Genomic DNA, 18,585 nt, shown 5'->3' with positions numbered 1-18,585 from the left:
ATTCATTCTTTTTTGTAGACTGTTATCCAAATTTTCAACTCATACTCTGGCCTTCTTCAAGTGATTAATCGCGATTGGATAGGAGTGCTGAGTCTTGTAACTGTATCTTGCATTATTGTTGCCTCGCCACGTTTTTGGCCAGCTAACCTGCTTGAGTAGGATTGAAACTGCTATCTTTAGAAAATGCTCATCTGGAACCGTAGAAACTCAATGCATCTATCCACTGCGCAAGGAACAAAACGTGATGAGATAACAATAACTATGGAAGGCAGTAATTACTGGAGATAAGTTATAAGACTCAGCATTTCTATCTCGTCGCCGTTAATCATCTGAAGAAGGCCAGAGGATGAGTTGGCCGGAACTTGATGAAACAACAACTATGAAGATGAGGATAACAGTCGCAAAAAGAATGAAGGCACAAATTGTGTAAGGAGTCTGAAGGTTTGAAGGCCATGAGTTATACACATTTATTTGTGTTTTATTTATGTATATATATATATATATATATATATATATATATATATATATATATATATATATATACGAGCAAACAGTTAATAAAACATGTTAAAAACACTTTGAAAAAGATATATATATATATATATATATATATATATATATATATATATATATATATATATATATATATACGAGCAAACAGTTAATAAAACATGTTAAAAAACACTTTGAAAAAGATATATATATATATATATATATATATATATATATATATATATACGAGCAAACAGTTAATAAAACATGTTAAAAAACACTTTGAAAAAGATATATATATATATATATATATATATATATATATATATATATATATATATATATATATAAATTACGATTAAATTTACCAAAATGATCCAAGATGGTAAAACTAAAGTATATTATAAATATTAAAGAATTAATATTTATAAAGTATTCTCAACCAGATGTAAAAACTCGATAAAACCAAATAGATAGAGCTTATAATAAGAGCAAACAGTTAATAAAACATGTTAAAAAAAACACTTTGAAAAAGAGTTAAAAACATATTTAATCTGAAAAGGAAACACTAGATGAGTGGATAGTCCTTAATCCGCAGAGTTTCGAAGAAATACTTTCCTTCTCATCAGAGGGTAGGAATTAGCAAAATGCTGGATCGGATTTTGCATGCAGAAGTATTTGGTGAAACAACAAGTAAGTCAAAGATCTTACTTGAAAACAAAAAAAGTGAAGCAGAAGGAATTTGGTGAAGAAAAAGGTGATTACACACGAATGGATAGTCTGGTGGAAGATAAAAAATCCAGTGACGGTAAAATCCAAATGTAAAACTTCAAGAAAGTTAATTGAATTTCCATTTGTACAAGTAAAATCCAAGGAATTATATATATATATATATATATATATATATATATATATATATAGAGAGAGAGAGAGAGAGAGAGAGAGAGAGAGAGAGAGAGAGAGAGAAAGAAAGAAAGAGAGAAAGAGAGAAAGAGAGAGAGGGAGACACACACACGTGGGTGCGGACACACGCACACACACGCACACACACACACACACAAAGGATAGAACGAAAAAAGTGTAGCCCGAAAGAAAATGACACTAAAGCTTTATTTTAAAACTTTTATTGAAAAAAATCAATCCAGATAACTTGATTATGTAGTAGAGTTGACATCTATTCAATGTAGCCGCCTTCAGCTTCAATCACCTCCTCGATACGGGTCCGGAACTGGGAGCATGCTTTTTCCACAAGCGCCGACGGGAGCTCGGCGAATACTCGGCAAATGGCGGCGATCAAGCTGGCTTTGGTGTTGTGGGAGGTCATGTTGGTGATGTTTTCGACGTATGACCAAACAAAGTAGTCCAGCGGGTTCAGGTTGAGGGAAGAGGGGGCAGTGAGAGAAGGGTACAAAGTCGTAGCACTCCTTCTGAAACCAAGCTTGAGTCTCTTTGGATTTGTGGGCTGGCACTGAGTCCTGCTGCCACACCCACGGTTTACCAACGGCCCCACCAGATTACACCAGGGATCACCACACTCTTCAGCACATCCAGGTACACTTTGGTGTTGACTTTCAAGCCGACTTCGAAGATGTGAGGTCACATGATGTGGCCCTCACTTGAAACCACACCAAAAACCATAACCGTGGCAGGAAACATTGTTTTCGTCACCCTGGGCACGTTCCTGTTATTCGTGGCAATCTAGCGATGCATTTTGAGGGTGCTGGCAATGGTCCTGTTGTCATAACTTGGATCGGTAGAGATCATGAATTGTACAGCGGCGCGGCTCCGATCTCACTCGTTGAACATTGTGTCACTTTCAAACATGATAGAAGGATCCAATTAGTAGATGATCTGCAACAAACCCGGTTTTTATCAAATGGAAATGGAATCATGTCGTCTTTTCTAGATAACCCCTACAAGTGTAGTTTGCATTTGCATATATTGCATGTGTTTTTACGGTTTTTAGATATTGACTGGACGATACTGAAAGATGTGCTGGTCAACGATTATTATTATTATTATTATTATTATTATTATTATTATTATTACTGTTGTTGTTGTTGTTGTTGTTTACAGTTAATATTATTTATGTTAAAATGTTTTAATAGAAAGGAATGTTATTTTGTGAAACAGTGTGTCTTTAATTAAACTGTGAACAAACAGACAGACAGGAATACAACTGTATTCTAATAGATAGCAGGGCTAGCCAGGTTTGATTGATAAAAAAAACTAGCATTTTAGCCCGGCGTTGCCCGGGTGTTTGGATGTGTATGTTAAGCAAAAAAAAAAAAAAAAAAAAAAAGTTGCAGTAGGAAGGCAGGCTCGAACCCGTACCGCAAAGGAAGAAAAGAACGGGGAAAAAACTGATGTTTTTGCTGTTACGACCACCGCCAAACTTGAAGTGACGTAGGTTTAAATTATGGCTAGACAATCGAAAGGAGAGGATGACTTTCGAAAATATCGGCGAAAAAAATGACCCCTCCCCGAAGAAAAGTACCCAGCTGAAGATGAAGATATTAATGTTTTTAGCCAATTTTTAAATATTTGTCGTCGGAAAGGTCAAACTTCAAAATGATACTGATTTTGTAAAAATCCGCCGCCTCTGTCGAAAGTTTTAGGCAGACATGCAAACATACATACATACCTACATACATACATACATAATACATATATACATTTATATATTGGTAACTAAAAATTTTCGACCCAAACCGATTAAAAAGCTTGCCCTATCTCTGAATACCCTTTATGTAAAATTTCAAATGTTTAAACCAGAAATTGTCATTTTGTAGAGACCGCAGAAGAAAAAATTTTTGTAACTTTGACCCCTATTATGACCTTTTAACATTTATTGTTTTGGGCTCAAATCAAGTTATTAAGTTAGATCCATGTCCAAGGAGCCTATATCTAAAATTTCAAGTGTTTAAGCCCAAAATAAGCGGAGGAGTTTGGTAGAGTTCTCAAAGGTCAAATCATTGAACTTTGACCCCTTAACAGCCAAATTTCTGTCCAACAATGGATGATAAAGATTTTCTCAAATTTCAATATCCTATATATCAAATTTCGAGTCTGTAGACTGAAAATTGACAGAGTTATTGCGTAGGGAAATGTACACAGACAGATAGACACACACACACACACACACACACACACTTTCACTTTTATAGATATACTAGCATTTCAGCCCGGCGTTACCCGGTTGTTTTGCGGTGTATGTTGAGCAAAAAAAAACAACAAAAATGGTCAATTTTTCGTAACTTTGACCCCTATTATGACCCCTTAACATTTATTGTTTTGGGTTCAAATCAAGTTATTAAGTTAGATCCCTGTCCAAGGAACCTATGTCTAAAATTTCAAGTGTTTAGACCCAAAATTGTCGGAGGAGTTTGGTAGAGTTCTCAAAGGCCAAATCGTTGAACTTTGATCGGTTAACAGCCACATTTCGTGCCGAAAACCAATTACAAATATTTTTTCCAAATCTCAGTACCCTGTACATCAAATTTAGAGTCTGTAGATTTAAAATTGACAGAGTTATTGCGTAGGAAAATATACACAGACGCACAAACACACATACACACACAGACACGTTCACGTTTATATATATACTAGCATGGGTGCCCGGCGTTGCCCGGGTGTTTAGAGGTGTATGCTGAGCAAAAAAAAAAAAGGGGGGTAATTTTTTAAACTTTGACCCCTATTATGACCCCTGAAAATTTATTGTTTTGGGCTCAAATCAAGTTATTACGTTAGATCCATGTCCACGGAACCTATATCTAAAATTTCAAGGGTGTAGACCCAAAATTGTCGGAGGAGTTTGGTAGAGTTCTTAAAGGTCAAATCGTTGAAATTTGACCCCTTAACAGCCAAATTTCTGGCTGACACCCGTCACATCGATTTTCCCAAATCTCAGTACCCGGTATTTCAAATTTCGAGTCTATAGACTAAAAATTGACAGAGTTATTGCGTAGGGAAATGTACACAGACAGACAGACACACAGACAGACAGACAGACAGACAGACACGTTCACTTTTATAGATATATAGATAATAGATAGATTGGACGCAATATATATTATTGATTTAAAAAGTTAAAAGAAAAAAAAAACTCGTGTGCCACTACCGAGAATCGAAACCAAAATGTTCAGCTTACGATTTATTTTTGCCTCTGCCGCCAATGACTGGGCTCTGAAGGCATATTTACTGCGAGGCTAAAAATTACAACATGAACCAATAGCTACTACGTTAGGGGTTCGTAATGCCGGCGTTCGACCTTCACCTGGCAAATTTCATTTTTTTTTAATTTTCACACTTTTGCACCGATTTTCCCTGACTAAAACCCAAATATAATGTTTCGCATGGATTCATATACCTTATATATGCAGTTTCATGTCTGCAGACCAAAAACTCTAGGCGGAGTTTGGTAGGCAAAATTTTTAAACAGATATATATACGTATACATAAATATAATGGAAACAATTTTGTGTTTACTATAAACTTTTTACGCAAATATTATGCAAGTATAAATAATGTAGAACAACTGTGTGAATATAATTGTACTAAATATTTAACTAAAAATGATCACTCCGTAAGAAAACCGAAGAAACTAATAGGGAATTAATTAAAGTGGATGTTTAAAAGAATATGCAAATTAGTTAGATCTTTTGCTAGTGAATGCAATTCTACGACCCATATATAACAACATTGTATTTTCTTTTAAAATAAATAGCGGAAGGGATTTTAGTATGAATATCAATACATACACGAAAAAAAAAACGAATTTATAAGAGTATAGAATAGATAGATAGATAGATAATACTAATGTTAAGCATTGGTGAATTAACCTGGCATGTAGTTGTGGAACAGAAGAGAAATTTAGATTGATCTAGCTATCTATACATCTTAAATGCCGAATTAGACAATCTAGAGTGTTCGAACGAGCATAAACGCTAGTTGACTGCCTTTTACTTGTTATTTAACGGACAGTGTTTGTTCAAGTTAGCACACGTTAGTAAACCAAAAAAAGATAAACTGTTGTGCATTTAAATTAAACGTGAATAAACAATCAACGCATGGTGTAGGAATGGGTTTGCCATACCTGGTGTTGCGTGCCATCGTCTGTAGAATATGAACCTGCTTCATCAACCGATTGTTAAGTGTTTGTAATTAGTTGCATCGGTGAAGACCACCAACTCTCATAGTTGACATGACAATTAGTATTAAATTTGACAGTTATAAAAGCATCTTACGACTCATCCTCCTCGTCCTTGACAAAGCATGGGCGTTTTTTATTTTTTTATTTTATTTATTTATTTATTTAGAATAAAATTACATTTAAAGTGTTTCTCGTCTGTATCGTGTTTTCGCACCCGGTGTCAGCCTCACTTTCAATCTTAGATGCCGTATTGTCATTCGCTGAAAAGGAGGAGGGACACTTACCCTAAATGGGCTTCATTGTCCGTCCCAAGCTCAAAATTAATGATAGGATATTACGTATCCTTCTAGCAATGAAAAGAAAATAATCCCTTTAACATTTCGCATCTTCAAGTGCAAAAACATTTCGAACATTTGGATTTTAGACAGTTGCATACAATTCATACGCACAATGTAACCAAACACTCAGACTGAATGCTTGGTAGCCAGGCTTTCCCTTATATTCCTTTATCTGAAACATTGAACTGCTATATATATATATATATATATATATATATATATATATATATATATATATATATATATACAGCCTTTGAGACTTTACACGACCGGTCGCCACAGTTGATTGAAAATTTCTTGGGGCGACTAAAAGTCGTAAATCACTCGCCCGCCAGTCGATAAAATTTCTTTAAATAAATAAACAGGAAAAACTCATTTATTTTATGACCCTCAAATATGCGGTGACTTAGAATGACCTATGTCTCATCATTTGTGAATTCTTTCATCTCTAGCTGTGAGACCGTTGGAATATCGTATTGAAAAAAGAGTGGTCACGCTAAAGGTCAACAAGAGGTCAAATTTACACATTCCGCGTGTAGTCAAAATGTCGCCTTTATTTAGATCTCTGATTTTGAAATTCATTTGGAAAAAAAATTCTTCGACGCTACAACTACATACACTTCATGCTTACAAAAGTAAAGACGAACATTTGAAAGAGGAAAAAACGCATCGTTCCGTCAAGCACGTACCGAAAATTAAATTATACAAGTAAGTAATCAGTTTTCCTTTAAGTTTTGTTTCTTCGTAAACAAACATTATTTATTCCAGGGACGTTAGAAATGTATCAGGATATAAACAAATCTGGACATGAATTATAAAAATGTAAACACATAAAAATATCAAGATGGCTGATTATTAGTAACATGTTATAATATTTCGACTTGCCTTGTAAAAAATAAAAATATAGAATAAATGTATAAAAAACCTTTATTGTTTCATTAACAAAGCTATTTAATTACTAGGTTGATCTATATAAATTTCGCTCAAATGTTCAATGCTATATGATGCTAAATGTCTATTTTTATTATGATCTCGCTTTGAGTTTTGTTCAGTAATTATTGTAAGTAACTATTTATGATTCTTTTGAGCTGCTGGGATGATTGTGTGTTTCAGAATATTTTTCAATTAGAGACTTCATATTGAAACGTTTTAATGAAAAAATTAATTTCTGTTATTTGTTTTGCATTTAAAATATATTTATTTCAAGGGTGTGATTTTACATTATGTTTTCTTTGTGTATAAAGTTAGATATATTCGTTTTCTAACGGTACCAATAAACACAGTCTTAAATTATTTATATTTCAATTGTCATTTTGATACTACGTCTCAGCATCCGAAGAAATGATTCTTATTTCTATGGAACAATAATATGAATGATGCTATATAAAGAAACTGGTGTTGCATTTTAAAGTTTTGTTGAATATTTACTGAAATGTTTGTAGTAATAAAATAGTTGATTTACAAGAGTTAAACAAGTATTTTCTTGTTAAATTATACACACGGTAATTTCTTGAATTGTTGTAAAATTATTTACTATTATTGACTGAACAAAGACAAAGTCGAACGAGTAAAATATTTGGGGGCGAGTGAAATTGTCTGTGTGTATGTGTGTGTACGTTTCCCTACCAAACTACTCTGTCAATTTTCAGTCTACAGACTCGAGATTTAATTATAATTTAAGGGGTATTGAGGTTCGGAAAAATCTTTTTAATCGGTTTTCGGCCAGAAATTTGGCTGTCAAGGGGTCAAAGTTCAACGATTAAACCTTCGACCAAAATTGGCGGAGGAGTTTGGTAGAGTTTTCAAAAGTCAAATCGTTGAAAATTGACAGAGTACACAGACATGTTCACTTTTATAAATATATAGATATATATTGCGAGACTCAGCAAAATGTTGTGTCGAAGCTAAGTTCAACTGCGATGAAAATAAGTTTCAGGTATACCACATAAATTTACTCACAAAATATTTAATGAATTCTTTTGCAATAATGATAATAATATTTTTCCTATTTTTCTCATTCATTTGATATATTATTTTATATATTTTGATATAATAATCGATCTTTAAAAAAAATATTTTTGTAATTTTGGTTAATTGTACATGAAATATTAGTAGGTCGTTAAGGTTGCGTGATGCAGTGGTTATTACGATTGCTTAATACACAGCAGGTCGCGTGTTCGAAACTTACCAGAGTATTGGAGGATTCAATTTTGTTATATATATATGTATATATATATATATATATATATATATATATATATATATATATATATATAAAAAACATAAAATAAATAAATAACTAAATAAATAAATAAATAAAAATATTATTTGTTTACGTCCAAAATAAAAAATGGACGATTTCTGAAAAAAAGAAAAATCAGGTTTAATTTCTTTTCTCTTATACACACACACACACACACACGCACACACGCACGCACACACACACGCACTCACAGACACACACACACACACGCACTCACACACACACACACACACACACACACACACACACACACATATATATATATATACTAGCAAATGTACCCGTCGTTGACTGGGTTCAAAAACAGTCTACAGAAAATGGACTCTGGTTTATGAAAGTATGATAGGTTATGAAAAGGAAGAGTTGTAAATTTGGGTTGAATTTGGGGGTATCAAAACCAAAGCAAAATATGATGAAAGTAAAAATAACATAGATAAACCTCATAATTTATAATACCATACCTGTTCACACTGAAACACTTATCACAATATTCTGTGGATCTATATTAAAAAACCTTGTTAAACTTTGTGACATATTTCCATTCTATGGAGGCCAAGCACGAACGAACACCCCATAACTTTATTATACCATAAAACTGAAACATAATTATCAAAGTATACTTACGCAGATAGATATGAAAAGTATTTATTAAAGTTTGTGCCTATTTCCATTCTATGGAGGTCAGGCGTGAACGCAGACCCCACAATTTTATTATACCATCCCTATTTAAGTTAAAACATACTTATCAAAGTATTCTTATGTACATCTATATCAAAAACACTTGTAAACGTTTTTTTTAATTTTTTATTTCCATACTTTGTGGACCAGGCGCGAACGCAGACCCCCCCCCCCACAATTTTAATGAACCACCGTTCTGCCAGATTAAATATACCCATTCCTGTGTCTCGATACATCTTCTATTATTATATGTAATCAGTTTTTTAAAATAGTCAACTATATCGGAGCCTATTCGTGACCACACACACACACACACACACACACACACACATTCAGCTTTATATTATATATAGATATACATATGTGTGTGTGTGTGTGATAATCCCTTTTTTACCTACTTCCATGGCAGGTGCTCGTCTGAACTCCAATCTCTGGTCCCCCCTCGCCAATCTTTCACGAAAAACACCCGTCTAGCTGAATCCACTGTCAAAAATTTCCCTCACTCTATATCTGTGCCTAAATCATAACGTGGATTCCATGAACAAAGCTTCTTTCTTAGAACTGCACGCCTGTGGAACTCTGTTCCGTCTGCCTGCTTCCCACCGGACTACAACTTGGATGTGTTCAAGTCCAACGTTAACAAATTCCTAATGAACCGCCCCCTTAAGTAAACACTTCATCAAATCTCCACACTAACGTAATGTACTTGCAATAACCCTTATCCCTGAGTGGCTTCCGGGCCTTGATAAGTGATGATTGTCACTGGTCGAAGTATTGGAAACCCCTCCCCCATGCCTCCATTTGCAAGATACGTTATTATTATTTATTTTAATTTTTATTTATTTTATTTTATTTTTTATTTTTATTTTATTTTTTTTTTTTTATTTATTTTTTTTTTTTTTTTATTTATTTTTTTTTTTATTTTTATTTATTCATTTTTTATTTATTTATTTTTTTTTTTTTTGCTAATTATTCCTCGTAATATATAATAATCAACAGAGGATTGATTCTAAAAACATACATACGCAATCTGCATAAATTAAAATATCATATTAAACGTACTATACGACCGGGCAACGCCGGGAGTCCAGCTTATATATATATATATATATATATATATATATATATATATATATATATATATATATATATAAAATAAGAATTACAGTTAAGTTTACGAAAATGATCAAGATGGTAAAACTAAAGTAAATTATAAATATTAAAGAATCAATATTTATAAAGTAATCTCAACCAGATGTAAAAGCTCGATAAAACCAAATAGGAGATAGAGCTTATAATAAGAACAAGTAGTTAATAAAACATGTTAAAAAAACACTTTAAAAAAGAGTTAAAAACATATTTAATTTGAAAAAAGGAAACACTAAATAAGTGGAGTTTTTTAAATGGATTTTCTTATTTAGTGTTTCTTTTTTTTTAAATTAAATATGTTTTTAACTCTTTTTTAAAGTGTTTTTAACATGTTTTATTAACTACTTGTTCTTATATATATATATGTATATATATATATATATATATATATATGTATATATATATATATATGTATATATATATATATATATATATATATATGTATATATATATATATATATATGTATATATATATATATATGTATATATATATATATATATATATATATATATATATATATATATAATTTTCAATAAATACGAATGTAAATATACAAAATACTAATCATAGTGGGGGTGATAGGTAGTCAAATGGATTAATCCTAATCTTATAAATACAAGACTGATAAAAAATATATTTTGAATTTGGAAACAGAAGAATCTCACAGGAAAGAAAATCAATTTTTTAAACATGAATAGGTAAGATAAAATAATTAAGAATAGGAAACTAGATCTAATATTTGTAACATGTTTTTCTATTTTTTTCCCCTAAGATTATGGGAGGTGGTGTTTGATCAACACTGCTGGGAAGCCATGATGTAATATACTGTTTTGTTTTTAAATCCCTGAAAACTGGGTTTCATGGTAAACAACTGATGATCTCTTTAAAAATAAATTATTATCGGTACTATAGTGAATTCGAGAGAGCAAGTTTATACAGTGATTGTAGGTGATTGAATGACTTACTAACTAAATGGTTTTCTAACGAATGATAATTTTTTTTTGTATAGTTTTAAAGGTTAAAAACTTCCAAGACTATATATATATATATAATGCTTTTGTTTTTACAAGGTGGTCACCACTTATCAAGGCCCGGAAGCCACTCAGGGATAAGGGTTATTGTAAATAAAGTACGTTAGTGTGGAGATTTGATAAAGTGTCTACTTAAGGGGGCAGTTCATCAGGAATTTTTTTACGTTGGACTTGAACACATCCAGGTTGTAGTCAGGTGGGAAGCAAGCAGATGGAACAGAGTTTCACAGGCGTGCAATTCTAAGAAAGAAGCTTTGTTCATGGAATCCGCATTTTGATTTAGGCATAGATAAAGAGTGGGGAAAGTTTTTGACAGTGGATTCAGCTAGACGGGTGTTTTTCGTGAAAGATTGGCGAGGGGGGACCAGAGATTGGAGTTCAGACGAGCACCTGCCATGGAAGTAGGTAAAAAGGGATTATCACACACACACACACACACACACACACATATGTATATATATATAATATAAAGCTGAATGTGTGTGTGTGTGTGTGTGTGTGTGTGTGTGTGTGTGTGTGTGTGTGTGTGTGTGTGTGTGTGTGTGTAAAAATCGATGTGATATGTACATTTTAGTTTTACTCGTAGTTTGTAAATCAATAAATATTTACCATTTGAAAACCAAAACAACTTTTTAAAAAATGCAATTAAAAGAATCGTTTTCAGCATCGGAAAATAGGCACAAATTATTCCGTTTCTGATGCCTCAATAAGTTTCAATTTTTTCGATTTCAATTAATCGTCCCAATACTGATAATTTTCTATGCTAACATGTCACAGAATAGTTTTTAATAATAATATTTTATCAGAATTGATATTTACTTTTCTTTTACTCGAGAGTCACCACTTATCAAGGTCCGAAGGCCACTCGAGGATAAGGGTTAATGAATGTAAGATGGTAGTGTAGTAATCGTTTATGGTTTAAATTGGGTAAAATTTGATTATTTATGGGGACGGTTAAACAAAAACTTGTTTACATTGGACTTGAAGGCTACCATGTTGTATTCAACTGGGAAGCAGGTCACCGGAACAGTGTTTCACAGACGGGCAGTTCTGGGAAAGGTGCTTTGTTCGTGGAATCTGCGTTTAGATTAAGGCATAGATAGAAAATGGGGAAACCGTATGTAGTGTTTGTAGCTAGTCTAGTATTTTTTTTAATGTTTGGCAAGTTTTTTGAATGTTTGAGCACTTTTGGGATCCTCCGGCCATTCCGTTGTATCAGTTAAGATAAAAATGAAATGTAATAAGTCTTCAGACTACCTCTCAGTACTGTATATCGATACTCTATGGCTGACTGGGATAGCTTCCGTACATTTATATCTGATCTACCTCTGCATTCCATGTTTAAAAAGGATATGTCCTCTATAGTATCAGGCCTGACCGAATGGTTAATTGTAGGCATAGACCGATTCATACCATCAAAAGAATTTCAACAAAAACCCAACAGCCAGCCATGGTTCTCCATCGCGCATAGAAATCACTTTTTCCGTAGCTACCAACGTAATAGATGTACTGAGACTAAAGCTGCCAGCAACCACTGTAAAAGTGTAATAAAAAATACAAGAGAGCTATATGCTTAGTCCGTTAGATCCAAAGTAGCTGAGCAGCGGCTTGGTTCCCACCAGTTTTGTCAAATAGCAAACAGGATCCTAAACAGAAGCGTGCGTTCTATCCCAACCATCATCAATGGACCTGAAGTCATCTCGTCAGCATCAGACAAGGCCAAACTATTTGCCAAGAACTTTGCAGCTAATTCTACTCTATGCGACGAAGGCCATCAACTTCCCGTATTTCCTCCTATAACAGACGCTATGCAACATACAAATATCTGTGCGTGAGGTCGCCAAGCTAATCAAGAACCTTGATTCCAGTAAAGCAACTAACGGCATTCCAATTATAGTGTTGAAAAAGCTTCAACCAGAACTTGCCCCCATACTTACAAAACTATTTAAGCGTTGCCTTAAGAAGTGCTGGAAAACCTCATCAGTATACCCTGTATTTAAGAATTCAGGTGATAAATCATCTCCCTCTCTCCTGTGTGAGTAAGCTGCTGGAATCCATATTAAATACAGAAGTAGTCAACCACCTCAGCAGAAATAACCTTCTTAGTGACATACAATATGCTAGATCTACAACAGATGATAAATCAAAGGCCTTCGATAAGGACTGACTTCCTCATCTTGGTTGTTATAGTCACAACGTTTCGGCCGTTTTGCCCTCCGGCCTTCATCATACATGTTTTGTATCGAGCTGGGGAACCGTTTGTTAGGAGTCTCAAACCCAACCCTTTATTATTATTACGGGGGTACCGTGTTCGGACTCCAGCTAGGCTCTGGGACATTCTATGTTTTGAATGTTACTTTTCACTGCCTTCGTTCAGGATTGAACTCAGCAAACTGTAAACTTTGATACAACGTCTAGGACCACTCGGCCATATGTCACTAGGACAATTCTTAGTTGGTTTTTCTTAATGTTAAACCTATGTTGTTATTCAAGGTTTTCTCTCTCTATCAGAGGTGTCCAAATTGCATTCAGCTCTATGCTTGGTTTGCTCAGTAGGTTGTTATGTCCGAGCATGTGAGCTGTTTCTTTAAGTTTTCTCACTTTTCAGTGGGTCTCTCTGTTTATTATTTTTACTTCATCTCATAGGGGGCGATGGTCCCCCCTCTCCATCCAGACATAGTTGGCTATACCAGATTTTTCCGTCTCCCCTTTAGTTACCGCTTTTCGGTGTTCTTCCACCCTTACTTCAAAGGGGCGGCATGTTTCACCCTTGTAAACCTTTCTGCAACTGCATGGGATGGAGTATATGCAGTTTTTGGTCATTTTCTCCTCCATGCGGGGCTTCACTCATACCAGGTGTCGTCTGAGTGTTGACGCGCTCTTGAATATCGTCCTGATGTTGTAGGGGGCACATATTCTCTGAATCTTTTCGGAGATGCCTCATATGTATGGTAGGCAGACCATTGGAGGTTTTTGGGTTTCATTCTCCTCTCTTATACTATTAACACGTCTGGTGGATAGTATGCTATTGGGGTAGTTGTTACGACGGAGGTTATTCTTCAACCTGGCCATTTCTTGGTGGTATGTAATGGTATCGCTACTTATTGTCTCTGCTCGATGTTGTAAGCAGCGTGCGATTCCATGTTTGATACTGTATGGGTGATGCAGACAATTACCAGTATATCTATCTATCTATCTATCTATCTATTTATCTATCTATCTATCTGTTTATTTATCTGTCTATAAAAATATATAGATATATGTTTATATAAATATATATATATATATATATATATAGAGAGAGAGAGAGAGAGAGAGAGAGAGAGAGAGAAAAAGAGAGAAGAGAGAGTGTGTGTGTGTGTGTTTTTCTTTACATGGAGGGTCACCACTTATCAAGGCCCGGAAGCCACTAAGGGTTATTCCGTGTACAGTAATCAATCGGGGTAGTTGTTACGACGGAGGGTATTCTTCAACCTGATACATATATGTATATAGATAGGTGTATATATATGTGTGTGTGTGTGTGTGTGTGTTTATATATATTTGTGAGTGTGTATATGGGTATAAGAGTTGTGTGTATGTGTATGTATGTCTGCATATGGATCCATGTATGTCTGTATATACATTGTTTATATATATGTGTGTGTGCGTATGCGTCTATATACGGATGTATAGAAATCTACATATATATGTATATGTATGCATGCATATTTGCGCGTGCGTTAACGTATGTATTATTAAAAAAATACAACCCATTGTAAACTGAAATGGACAAGTCGACGTATAGCGACTACGAAAATTTTAAATGAACCCTGTACCTGTCAAAAGACATGACATCTACACTAACCCTTTCCCTCTCTCTCCCTCTCTTTCCCTCTCGCTCTCCCTCTCTTTCCCTCTCGCTCTCCCTCTCTCTCTCATCTACTTAATATACCTTACTGAACAAGCAAAAGGCAGTTAAAATTTAAAACCTAAAAATTGAAACTTCCCCCCTCCTCTCCTTACCCTCTTCCTTTTTTCTTTTCTTACAATCCTCTCTCCACCTCCCCCTTCCTATATCCATATATCTCCACCCACGCCTACCTGAATCTGCTACACACACACACACACTACAATCTAATGTATCTTAACCCTCAAAACTGAAATATTGTCAATACCCGTCTCCCTCCCCCTTATTATCTCCTACCTCACCGCTCCACCGTTTCTCTTTTTTTTTTTTTTTTGTATTTCTTCTAAAACACTTCTTCCTGACTGATACTAACAACTTCTGTAAGGTCTGACGAGGCTGTTGGACCGTAAACATGATCCAACATCTGAAACATATGTAACCAAACAGATAAAACGGTAATAAAAAAATAAAACACATATTTGCTCTGCAATAGTATTGAGCACTCTCTTCAGGTTTTTACTAATTATCAGTTTTACCATATATATATATATATATATATATATATATATATATATATATATATATATATATATATATATATATATAGTTTGTGGAAATATATTTTATTTTCTTATAATATATACCAATCCTTATTTAAGAAGCTCAATGTAATTACAGAGCAATATAATGAATAAATGACAAAAGACTATAATCATGATGTTGACCATCTTATAATTTATATCTTTAATTAAACTGAATTATGAATGGTTTAAAATTCAAATTAATAAATAATTTAATATAACCGTAAATTATAAACTGTTTTTAGTTTAGTTTAGTTTCGTATATGCACACATGTGTAATAGTTTATTTATGTAATTTTCATAAGTATTCGTACATTAATCAGAATTAATAACTTTACTAATTACTAAATAGAACATTTTGGCAGAATATTCCTAAATTTATAGAACATATTAGTACGAATAGATGGGTTTTGTGACTTTATTTTTAAAATGCAAAATGGCGTAATGGAAACATATTATAAGGTATTTATAGCTTTTCTTCCAATTTCGGATTTTAATCATGTCAAAACGCACTTTATTTCCTTTTGACGGATTGATTGTTGCTATTTCTTTTGGTGAGTTAAGGGCAAAATAGATTAACTAATTGATATAATAATTAAGTGATTGATTTTGCGCTACGAAACAGATACTGTCAAGAATTGTAAATGTAAACTGAATTAAAGGAATAAATTATAAGATGGTCAACATCATGAAATTTGGAATATAGTCTTTTGCCATTTATTCATTATATATATATATATATATATATATATATATATATATATATATGACAGCCCCTTTAAGAAATTCGTTTCTTATCGTTGAGCACATTCCGTTGAATTAAAAGTCGGTCAATTTAGCTCTTATGCGTAGATCATCGTATAACGATTTGTTCACTGTCTGTCTGACGTAATGAACATTTAAATTAAAATGTTTAAAATTCAACGCTATTTCACACGGTTAATAGTAGCCGAATGGATACGGCCTCCGCTAATCGAGCCAGAGATGTCTCGTGTCGCGGGGTTCGAATCGTTCGACTGGTAGTAACACCCTGCACTGAAGAATCCCGAAAGGATGAAACACTAGTGTCTGTAGGTATTTAATAATTATATATATATATATATATATATATATATATATATATATATATATATATATATATATATATCGGCAGTAGAATGAAAAGCATATCTTATTTTTCTTTTATTAATATTATTGGAATTTTTTCCTTTTTTCCTTGTACACATTTTTGTGAATTTTTCCATGGATTTCTGCCTTTGGATTATTATCGATCATCTTCCAATTACGGGATTTCCTTGGATTTTACTTGTGCAAATGGAAATTCAATTAACTTTCTTGAAGTTACATATTTGGATTTTACCGTCACCGGATTATTTATCTTCCACCAGACTATCCATTAATGTGTAATCACCTTTTTCTTCACGATATTCCCTCGGCTTCACTTTTTTTGTTTTCAAGTAAGATCTTTGACTTACTCGTTGTTTCATCAAATACTTTTGCATGCAAAATCCGATCCCGTATTTTGCTAATTCCTACCCTCTAATGAGAAGGAAAGTATTTCTTCGAAACTCCGCGGATTAAGGACTATCCACTTATCATGTGTCTCCTTTTCAGATTAAATGTTTTTTTTAACTCATTTCAAAGTGTTTCTTTACATGTTTTATTAACTGTTTGCTCGTGTGTATATATATATATATATATATATATATATATATATATATATATATATATATATATTAAAAAGAATGCAATAAAAGACGAATGTCGCCGCTTTCTCACAGCTGTTCCGCATGGACGCAATGTCATTTTTCTTTTTTGTTGTTTCTGTAATCGCCATATTTTCTTCTATCCCTCCCATTTCCTGCCGTTTTCTCATATTAAAAAAATTCCCATAAATTGACGTAAAGGTGTATTTTCTCCAAAGGTTTCTCCTATTTCTACGTTATTGTTCATCTCTGCCGATTTTCGTGATCATAAACATGTTTTTCTTTCATTTCCCGTTTAATTCGCCTCAAAAAAAAAAAAAAAAAAAAAAAAAAACAGATGAATACGAAATGCAGAAGTAAAAAAAAAAAGGACAAAAATGTGTCAAGCATTAATTTCTGCTTCCGTTAACCCGATCCTATTTTTATTTTTTATATTGATATCGAACTACGTGTCTATAAAATAAAAGGGCTTCCTTTCAGACAGAGACAATGGATACACCTTGTAAAAGTGCTTGCGTATGTTGTGTTTAGTTAAGCAAAGGTTGCGCAATCACTATTTTGTTTCTGAACAGACAGTCCGGTAGTAAGAAGTTTTAGACGACTGGAAACAAAATGTTGTTCATAAGTTTATTTTTATTCTATTGTACGCAGTGTCAAATTAGACAAACTTTAATCAATTTCAGACAAACTTTAATCAATTTTAGACAAACTTTAATCAATTTTAGACAAACTTTAATCAATTTTAGACAAATTTTAATCAATTTTAGACAAACTTTAATCAATTTTAGACAAACTTTGGTCAATTTTAGACAAACTTTAATCAATTTTAGACAAACTTTAATCAATTTTAGACAAACTTTAATCAATTTTAGACAAACTTTAATCAATTTTAGACAAACTTTAATCAATTTTAGACAAATTTTAATCAATTTTAGAAAAACTTTAATCAATTTTAGACAAACTTTGGTCAATTTTAGACAAACTTTGGTCAATTTTAGACATAATCTCTCTCAACAGAAAACGTGTCTAAAACATTTTGCGTCTTTTCCCCCCTATGTTTTTGCCGTTATTTCGATGAATTTAAAATCTGAACTTTTTCTGAGTGCATTCGTTGATCCGAACGAAACCGGTAGAACGCTCGAATTTGAAGATATATTCATGTTTACTTTGTTTTTCCTTTAGCCTCTTTTTTCAAACTAAAAGATGGATTAAAAATCAAAGATTAAAACTCCAGATGAAAGGATTTATCTTTTTTGATTTTATCATTTCTTTTCGCCATTTCATGAACTTTTGGCGCTTATTAAT

General features: G+C 33.1%; 1 protein-coding gene across 1 annotated transcript in view; it reads right to left on the bottom strand.

The window, feature by feature from the left end:
- Nucleotides 1–18,585, bottom strand: part of LOC145241563 (thrombospondin-type laminin G domain and EAR repeat-containing protein-like) — a 181,472-nt gene that overhangs the window by 149,842 nt on the left and 13,045 nt on the right. The window lies entirely within an intron of this gene.

The sequence above is a fragment of the Euprymna scolopes genome, chromosome 20 (assembly GCF_053919585.1).
Source record: "Euprymna scolopes isolate OS-2025 chromosome 20, ASM5391958v1, whole genome shotgun sequence".
Taxonomy (NCBI): Eukaryota; Metazoa; Mollusca; class Cephalopoda; order Sepiida; family Sepiolidae; genus Euprymna; species Euprymna scolopes.
Note: the sequence above shows the minus strand (reverse complement) of the source record. Positions and strands in the feature narration are given on the sequence as shown.